Here is a 10,554-nt window from a genome sequence, read left to right on the forward strand (position 1 = left end):
GATTGTCACAAGAACCAGGATTAACAATAAAGCTTAATTACAGACACCTTTGATAACACTTACAGCTGATAATTGTAGCCTGGGACTAAAGTACAGTAAATTACCAACATCCAGGGGTCCGTTTGTAACTGGGGTTGTCTGTAAGTTGGGTGTTCTTAAGTAGGGGACCACCTCTATATGTGTGTGTATCAGTGGTGTGTATATGCTGTATGTGCATATGGTATATGGTGTGTATATACTATGGGGAACATTTACTTACCCGTTCCGTAAGAGCAGGGCCTGCTCCAGGAATCAGTGTGCCCTTGGGTGACAGAGCCTCAGTGGGCCCCTTAGCAGTAAACTCATGTGGCGGCATTAAAAACACACAATTTAATGAATAAATAGTCCGCTGGTCCAAGAATTAACCTCTTAGCGCTCTACACCGTACATGTACACATTGTCACAAATCCTATGTAAAATGCCATATACTGCAATACATTAGTATTGGAGTATGTGGTGGGAGTGATCAGGCCATCTAGGGTTAATTTATCTACAGCTGATATATAACCGTAAGTAAACAGTAAAAATCCTAAAAACAGGCATCACTGTGTCTCAAAATGTCTGATCAAAATATAAAAACGGTTATTCCTGACAGTGAACCCCATAATGGAACATAGCGCCTAATTATCCAAAACGGCACCTTTACACCATTTTACATCACATAAAAATTTTTACAAAAAGTGGCACAGTCCTCAAAATGGTAGCGATGAAAACGTCAGTTTATCTCGTAAAAGATGACACCACACACAGCTCCTTCACCATAGTATTAAAAAGTTTTCATTTTTGACAATGTATTTAAATACAATAAAACCTATAAAAACTGAACACACAATAAAGTGACACAAATGCATTTTTTATACAGTCGCTCCATGAATTAATATACAGCCTCACAAACTTTTAACTGTGACAGCCAGGCTCCATTCATTAAGAATATACATCCCCCTGCCCCATGAATTAATTAAATGCACATTAGGTACCATATTATGGGCGTTAGAAAAATAATAAACATTAACTCACCTCATGCACGCAGGTCCAGAGCTCCATCCCGCGCTCCACTTCACCTCTTCTGGGGCCACCGTCTTCAGCACAGCGTCAACTGTGCGGCAGAAGACGCTGCGGGGTGAGGTCATCACGACGCCGGCTGGCGTCCTGCACAGTGAGCAGAGACGCTCTGCCTGTCAGTGCCCCTGCGATTACCTTGCAGCGCCACTCCTAGTCACCTGCGCCAGCACGCCGGCTCTCAATTACATCGGCAACACAAGGATGCCAATGTAATTGAGTTTTGTGATCGGGTCAGCGTGTCCCGTGGGCCCCACTGGGAGCTCCGGGGCCCGGCACTTGCCCGGGTACGCCGGGTGCTGACGCCGGCCATGCGTAAGAGTTCACCGAAAGCACATTGTCCGACGATAATACACTGTGCAGAGATTCACTAAGATCATGCGCCTGATATCCTGTGTCACTTCCCCGCTCAGGTTCACCGAAGTTCCCCTTCTTCTTCCTGGTGTATGTAAGTGCATTGTCTTGTGACACAATTTGAAACTTAAATCCTGTGCTCAGTCCGAATCAGTCGGATAGCCTTCCGTTTCCTGAAGCATTAAAGCCAGCGCAGCTGCGCCATAATCAAATTACGTGGGACACAATCCCAGCACAAACTCCTGTTAAATACCTGTTTAATGTGCGCAAATCCCAAAAAACGTGAACAGTCCAATGAAAGTGCGATCCGTGACCCTTAGTAAATAAGCCCCTGTATGTGTGTATATGTGCTGTATATCTGTATATGACACTGTATGTGATGTGCATATGCTCTATAAGTGTGCCTATGTGTGTAAGAGTGTATAAATGTGTGCATATAAATGAGTGTAATATGTATATTTTTAAGTGGGAAGGGGGCCCCATTCAGAAGAATGCTATGGGTCCTTGCTAGAGATGAGCGAACATACTCGTCCGAGCTTGATGCTCGTTCGAGCATTAGCGTACTCGAAACTGCTCGTGATTCAACAAGAACCCAACAGCCCTTCTTAGGGCTACAATAACGTTATACTTTTTTTTTTTTTGTTTGCTTGTGGCTGGGCTTGCTGGCACTAGTAGTGCAGCTAGTACCATATTGTGAGGAATTTGCAGGGGGACTTGCTACCGTTGTGTTTAGCTCTTAGTGACACACATATCCACCTCAAACACCAAAGTGGGAAAATTTATTAGGGGTTTGATTTCAATTAGGCACAGTCTGCCATTTCCTTTTTATTTTACGTTTATTTTTTCATAACTCAGCGTCATCTCATCAGTGTGCTTTCATACTTGGCTAGAAAATAGCCAAAGGAGAATCCAAACGGCTTACTTACGCCTACAATAGCGTTATATATATTTTATTTCTGGTTGATCTGCTGGTGGCTGTCCTTGCTGCAGTGCATATACTAGCCAATTGCGAGGAATTTGGAGTGAGACTTGCGACCGCTGTGTTTAGCGCTTAGTGACGCAGATATCCATCGCAAAGACCGAAGTGGGAAAATTTATTAGGGGTTGGATTTCAATTAGGCACAGTCTGCCATTTCCTTTTTATTTTACGTTTATTTTTTCATAACTCAGCGACATCTCATCAGTGTGCTTTCATACTTGGCTAGAAAATAGCAAAAGGAGAATCCAAACGGCTTACTTATGCCTACAATAGCGTTATACATATTTTATTTCTGGTTGATCTGCTGGTGGCTGTCCTTGCTGCAGTGCATATACTAGCCAATTGTGAGGAATTTGGAGTGAGACTTGCGACCGCTGTGTTTAGCGCTTAGTGACGCACATATCCATCGCAAAGACCGAAGTGGGATAATTTATTAGGGGTTGGATTTCAATTAGGCACAGTCTGCCATTTCCTTTTTATATTACGTTTATTTTTTCATAACTCAGCGTCATCTCATCAGTGTGCTTTCATACTTGGTTAGAAAATAGCCAAAGGAGAATCCAAGCAGCTTACTTACGCCTACAATAGCGTTATATATATTTTATTTCTGGTTGATCTGCTGGTGGCTGTCCTTGCTGCAGTGCATATACTAGCCAATTGTGAGGAATTTGGAGTGAGACTTGCGACCGCTGTGTTTAGCGCTTAGTGACGCACATATCCATCGCAAAGACCGAAGTGGGATAATTTATTAGGGGTTGGATTTCAATTAGGCACAGTCTGCCATTTCCTTTTTATTTTACGTTTATTTTTTCATAACTCAGCGTCATCTCATCAGTGTGCTTTCATACTTGGTTAGAAAATAGCCAAAGGAGAATCCAAACGGCTTACTTACGCCTACAATAGCGTTATATATATTTTATTTCTGGTTGATCTGCTGGTGGCTGTCCTTGCTGCAGTGCATATACTAGCCAATTGTGAGGAATTTGGAGTGAGACTTGCGACCGCTGTGTTTAGCGCTTAGTGACGCACATATCCATCGCAAAGACCGAAGTGGGATAATTTATTAGGGGTTGGATTTCAATTAGGCACAGTCTGGCAGTTTCTTTTTATTTTACGTTTATTTTTTCATAACTCAGCATCATCTCATCAGTATGCTTTCATACTTGGTTAGAAAATAGCCAAAGGAGAATCCAAACGGCTTACTTACGCCTACAATAGCGTTATATATATTTTATTTCTGGTTGATCTGCTGGTGGCTGTCCTTGCTGCAGTACATATACTAGCCAATTGTGAGGAATTTGGAGTGAGACTTGCGACCGCTGTGTTTAGCGCTTAGTGACGCACATATCCATCGCAAAGACCGAAGTGGGATAATTTATTAGGGGTTGGATTTCAATTAGGCACAGTCTGGCAGTTTCTTTTTATTTTACGTTTATTTTTTCATAACTCAGCGTCATCTCATCAGTGTGCTTTCATACTTGGTTAGAAAATAGCCAAAGGAGAATCCAAACGGCTTACTTACGCCTACAATAGCGTTATATATATTTTATTTCTGGTTGATCTGCTGGTGGCTGTCCTTGCTGCAGTGCATATACTAGCCAGTTGTGAGGAATTTGGAGTGAGACTTGCGACCGCTGTGTTTAGCGCTTAGTGACGCACATATCCATCGCAAAGACCGAAGTGGGAAAATTTATTAGGGGTTGGATTTCAATTAGGCACAGTCTGCCAGTTTCTTTTTATTTTACGTTTATTTTTTCATAACTCAGCGTCATCTCATCTGGCATAGCAGTGTGCTTTCATACTTGGCTAGAAAATAGCCATAGCAATAGGATAGCATTGTTTGGTTTTAAAAACTAAAAAACACAAAAAAAACCTAAAAAACACAAAAAAACAAAAAAAAAAGTTAAAAAAAAAATTAAAGTTATATAACTTTCATTTTCAAAATGTTTAACCCGAGGGCTAGGGGTAGAGGACGAGGGCGGGGACGTGGGCGTCCATCTACTGCAGGGGTCAGAGGCCGTGGTCCTTGGTGGGGTGAGACACCACCTGCTGATGAGGGAGCAGGGGAACGCCGCAGAGCTACACTCCCTAGGTTCATCATGTCTGAAGTTACTGGGACTCGTGGTAGAGCACTGTTGAGGCCAGAACAGTGCGAACAGGTGATGTCGTGGATTGCCGACAATGCTTCGAGCAATTTGTCCACCAGTCAGTCTTCCACGCAGTCCACCCATGTCACCGAAATCGGCACTCCTCCAGCTCCTGCACCTCAGCCTCCTCCCCCCCAGTCTGCCCCCTCCCTGGAAAATTTGGCATTTGAACCGGCATACTCTGAGGAACTGTTTTCTGGACCCTTCCCACAGTCACAAACCACTTGTCCGGTTGCTGCTGAGCAATTTTCCGATGCCCAGGTTTTCCACCAGTCGCAGTCTGTGGGTGATGATGACCTTCTTGACGTAGTGGAAGAAGTGTGTAAAGAGGTGTCCGACGATGAGGAGACACGGTTGTCAGACAGTGGTGAAGTTGTTGTCAGGGCAGGAAGTCTGAGGGGGGAGCAGACTGAGGGATCGGAGGATGATGAGGTGACAGACCCAAGCTGGGTTGAGAGGCCGGGTGAACACAGTGCTTCTGAGACGGAGGAGAGTCCTATAGCAGAACAGGTTGGAAGAGGCAGTGGTGGGGCCAGACGGAGAGGCAGGGCTAGAGCAGGTGCATCAGCGCCAAATGTGTCACGTAGTGAAGCTCCCGTGGCGAGGGCTCCCGCGGCGAGGGCTAGATTTTCAGAAGTCTGGAGGTTCTTTAAGGAAACACCGGATGACCGACGGACTGTGGTGTGCAACCTTTGCCAAACCAGGATCAGCAGGGGTTCCACCACTACTAGCTTAACTACCACCAGTATGCGCAGGCATATGAATGCTAAACACCCGAATCAGTGGCACCAAGCCCGTTCACCTCCGGCCGTGCACACCACTGCTCCTTCCCCTGTGTCAGCTGATAGTCAGCCCCCTGCCCAGGACCCTGCCACAAAAACCCCATCGTCGCCTCCACGATCCTCCACAGCATCCACCAGCGTTCAGCTCTCCATACCCCAGATGCTGGAGCGGAAAAGAAAATATAGTGCAACCCACCCGCACGCCCAAGCCCTTAATGTCCACATCTCCAGATTGCTTAGCCTGGAGATGCTGCCCTATAGGCTAGTAGAGACCGAGGCCTTTCGCAACCTCATGGCGGCGGCCGCCCCTCGGTATTCGGTCCCCAGCCGCCACTACTTTTCCCGATGTGCCGTCCCAGCCCTGCACCAGCACGTGTCAGACAACATCATCCGTGCCCTGACCAACGCCGTTTCTGACAAGGTCCACCTGACCACGGACACGTGGACGAGTGCTGCCGGGCAGGGCCACTATATATCGCTGACGGCACATTGGGTTAACTTGGTGGAGGCTGGGACCGAGTCTGACCCTGGGGCTGGTCATATACTGCCGACGCCGAGGATTGCGGGGCCTACCTCGGTCCAGGTCTCAAAGGCCTACTATACCTCCTCCTCCTCCCACCCCTCCTCCACCTCCTCCTCCTCCGAATTACCATCCGTGGCCATGGCGCCATCAGTCGGTAGCTCTAGGCACAGCAGCAGTGCCGTCGCTAAGCGACAGCAGGCGGTGCTCAAACTGCTGAGCCTAGGCGATAAAAGGCACACCGCCCAAGAGCTGTTACAGGGCATTCCACATCAAACTTGTTAACTTTGTCGCCACCCTGCTGTGTAATCCCCAAAATATACTGGCAAACTATTATCATTTACCGATATTATTTCAGCGCTTCTTGCGCATCTGTTTACATTCCCCTCACCCGCCATATCCCAAACTTATAAGAACGCTACTACACTTGATCTTATACAAAAGGTTCTTAGAAGTGCTGTTTGGGGAGTAGCCTAGAGACAGGGGCTTGGATTGGCGAAAGCTCGCCCGGCAGCGGAGCGCCAGCTCCATGCCAAGATCCAACTAACATAGTTTTAACTGCAGCACCTTTAATCTACTACTAGTTCACTGCCTCCATACATGGTCCCCTTATCAAACGAGCTGTGTCAGGCAGAATTTTGGGTTGTTTTCATGGCTTCCACATCAAACTTGTTAACTTTGTCGCCACCCTGCTGTGTAATCCCCAAAATATACTGGCAAACTTTTATCATTTACCGATATTATTTCAGCGCTTCTTGCGCATCTGTTTACATTCCCCTCACCCGCCATATCCCAAACTTATAAGAACGCTACTACACTTGATCTTATACAAAAGGTTCTTAGAAGTGCTGTTTGGGGAGTAGCCTAGAGACAGGGGCTTGGATTGGCGAAAGCTCGCCTGGCAGCGGAGCGCCAGCTCCATGCCAAGATCCAACTAACATAGTTTTAACTGCAGCACCTTTAATCTACTACTAGTTCACTGCCTCCATACATGGTCCCCTTATCAAACGAGCTGTGTCAGGCAGAATTTTGGGTTGTTTTCATGGCTTCCATGTTAACTTTGTCGCCACCCTGCTGTGTAATCCACAAAATATACTGGCAAACTTTTATCATGTACCGATATTATTTGAGCGCTTCTTGCTCACCTCCTTTGGTTCCTCTGTGCCACCCATTGGTTTGAAGCCTGAGTCCATTTAGGGTATGTCGCCATGCCACTCTCTAGCCTGCTGCCGCTGCCTCTGCATGCCGTCCCCTATAGTGTCAGGGTCAATTATTGGATGTTTTAGATGCTATCTAGCTTCATTCTGTCACTCTGTCATGGCCATGCTGTTGCCCATAATTTTGGCATAATGGTGCGATTAAGCAGCCTCAGAGGCATCCATGCATGCTGCCCCTGCTGTTTCCTGTCCATTTCCGTGGTGTTTCCATCCTTTTCTGAGGTTCCCAGGTGTTTGGCCAAGCTTCCCTGTGCAGAGCCTTGGTCCCCTTGAAAAATGCTCGAGTCTCCCATTGACTTCAATGGGGCTCGTTATTCGAGACGAGCACTCGAGCATCGGGAAAAGTTCGTCTCGAATAACGAGTACCCGAGCATTTTAGTGCTCGCTCATCTCTAGTCCTTGCCTCTCCGAGTTACTCCCTTGTTCTCTCATTACATTGTCCCCCAAACAGGTCTTTGTTAATTGTTCTCCATTGTCAGATTGATAAGAAGGCAAAGAAAGTCAAATGAAAAAGTAAATAACTATTCAACTTGTAGGTATACATTAAAAAGCAAAGTCGATTTTATCCAGAGATTTATTTTTTTATATATAAAAACATTGTCAACATAGCAATTCATTTTTCTTTATGCATCTATATGGGTATATTCACCTTAAGTCAAAAAATTAGAAATGCTGGTCTACTGAGTAAACACCTCCAAACAAATACTAAGTTGTGAGTAAAGAGTCAACCTCCATAATATTCCATTTATTCAATTTCTCATACATAGAAATGTGTAACCTAGCAATGTATTAGTCTTTATACACATGATGTGAGCTCTAGTCTAAATCATCAGTCATAACAATCTATTTAAAGTCTAACAGAAAGCTCTGTTGTGCATAGGTAGTCAATGTTCTGTATGTCTATCTATCCATCTGTTCCAACCATCTTATATCATTCTACCTTGTGTAAACATTATTTTCCCTTCTGACATTGAATTGAAGAAAGAATATATACTAATGTTAAGACATTTTTCTTCTTTTTTTTTCCTTACAGTTTTGCACCATATAATTTCCTTTTACTTACAAGCCATTTTCCTCCAAACTAATTGAGCATGATGATAGGTATACCGAACAATAGAAGCACAACTGACTCTGGGTGTATCATTAGAAAAAGTGATTTCAGGATTGCAGGGATGATTCTGACGAATAGTTTTAATATGGTACATAGCTACAAATTATATACACTTTTTACAGTATTCATTCCAAGGTGATAGGAAGTGGTCTGCGGCCAACCCCACAACTCCAAACAAAAGGAATAAAGTTAAAAATAAAAAAAAAACAAAGAAGATAACACGCTGACAGATTTTCAAGGTGTAGAAAATCAGGTTTAATCTTACAAATCTCTAAGGAAACAATGATTCCTTAAAGGGCCCTTCACTCATACACTACAAAGTACTCTTCTGGTCACAGTACACTAGAGCACAGGATTTCACTTGTTAGATTATCAATGTGTGCGTCTGAGTTACCCTTTTCATAAAAATATCATGAAGCTCATCTAGTATCTTTTTATATTTCTGTCAAAATTCAGGTCTCCACACTACTAAATAAATACAAATTTCTAAACCACCCCAATAATTTATTTTACACTTTAGAAATATCCAACTTTTCTCATTCCTAGAGTTCTCTTCATGTCAAGAATTGTGCTGAAAAACTCGGCTTATACTCGAGAATATTTGGTAATTACTTTACCAATTATACGCTGTCAATCATGGAAAAGGTAGAATCCCCACGCGTCTAGTAGGCTTACTCAGGGGATATAAGCATAAAGAAAGTATGTGGCACTTCCGGTATAGCACCCGGAATTGTGTCATCCTCAGAATAACTTGCGTGCACATCAATAATGGAAAGCTATAAAAGTAGTGGAACGCATGATAGGAAGTGCACACCCTGATCAGTGTGTCAGCCCCGGAATGCATTATGTGCGTGTCACTCATCATGGATATGTTTGGCTTGCATTCTAATACTTGCTCAAAGTATATGAATATGCCAATCAGCGATCAAAGACAAGTCAAATCCCCCACGAATTCAAAAATCTCTTCCAAAAATACACTCACCGGCCACTTTATTAGGTACACCATGCTAGTAACGGGTTGGACCCCCTTTTGCCTTCAGAACTGCCTCAATTCTTCGTGGCATAGATTCAACAAGGTGCTGGAAGCATTCCTCAGAGATTTTGGTCCATATTGACATGATGGCATCACACAGTTGCCGCAGATTTGTCGGCTGCACATCCATTATGCGAATCTCTCGTTCCGCCACATCCCAAAGATGCTCTATTGGATTGAGATCTGGTGACTGTGGAGGCCATTTGAGTACAGTGAACTCATTGTCATGTTCAAGAGATGATTCCAGCTTTATGACATGGCGCATTATCCTGCTGAAAGTAGCCATCAGATGTTGGGTACATTATGGTCATAAAGGGATTGACATGGTCAGCAACAATACTCAGGTAGGCTGTGGCATTGCAACGATGCTCAATTGGTACCAAGGGGCCCAAAGAGTGCCAAGAAAATATTCCCCACACCATGACACCACCACCAGTCTGAACCGTTGATACAAGGCAGGATGGATCCATGCGTTCATTTTGTTGACGCCAAATTCTGACCCTACCATCCGAATGTCGCAGCAGAAATTGAGACTCATCAGACCAGGCAACGTTTTTCCAATCTTCTACTGTCCAATTTCGATGAGCTTGTGCAAATTGTAGCCTCAGTTTCCTGTTCTTAGCTGAAAGGAGTGGCACCCGGTGTGGTCTTCTGCTGTTGTAGGCCATCTGCCTCAAAGTTCCACATACTGTGCATTCAGAGAAGCTCTTCTGCCTACCTTGGTTGTAACGGGTGGCGATTTGAGTCACTGTTGCCTTTCTATCAACTCGAACCAGTCTGCCCATTCTCCTCTGACCTCTGGCATCAACAAGGCATTTCCGCCCACAGAACTGCCGCTCACTGGATGTTTTTTCTTTTTGGGACCATTCTTTGTAAACCCTAGAGATGGTTGTGTGTGAAAATCCCAGTAGATCAGCAGTTTCTGAAATACTCAGACCAGCTCTTCTGGCACCAACAACCATGCCACGTTCAAAGGCACTCAAATCACCTTTCTTCCCCATACTGATGCTCGGTTTGAACTGCAGGAGATTGTCTTGACCATGTCTACATGCCTAAATGCACTGAGTTGCCGCCATGTGATTGGCTGATTATAAATTAAGTGTTATCGAGCAGTTGGACAGGTGTACCTAATAAAGTGGCCGGTGAGTGTATATACAGTGATGTAAAGAACATATCATTTTTGCATAGTGAACCAAATGTGATGTATGAGGGCCCTGTAAAACCCGAACCTAAGGGGTCCAAATGGAAGTGAGAAAAGAAAGAAGACAGAAAAATCACTTTTATTTTTGCAAAAATAACTTTTATAGAAATCG

Source organism: Engystomops pustulosus, chromosome 7, assembly GCF_040894005.1.
Source record: "Engystomops pustulosus chromosome 7, aEngPut4.maternal, whole genome shotgun sequence".
Lineage (NCBI taxonomy): Eukaryota > Metazoa > Chordata > Amphibia > Anura > Leptodactylidae > Engystomops > Engystomops pustulosus.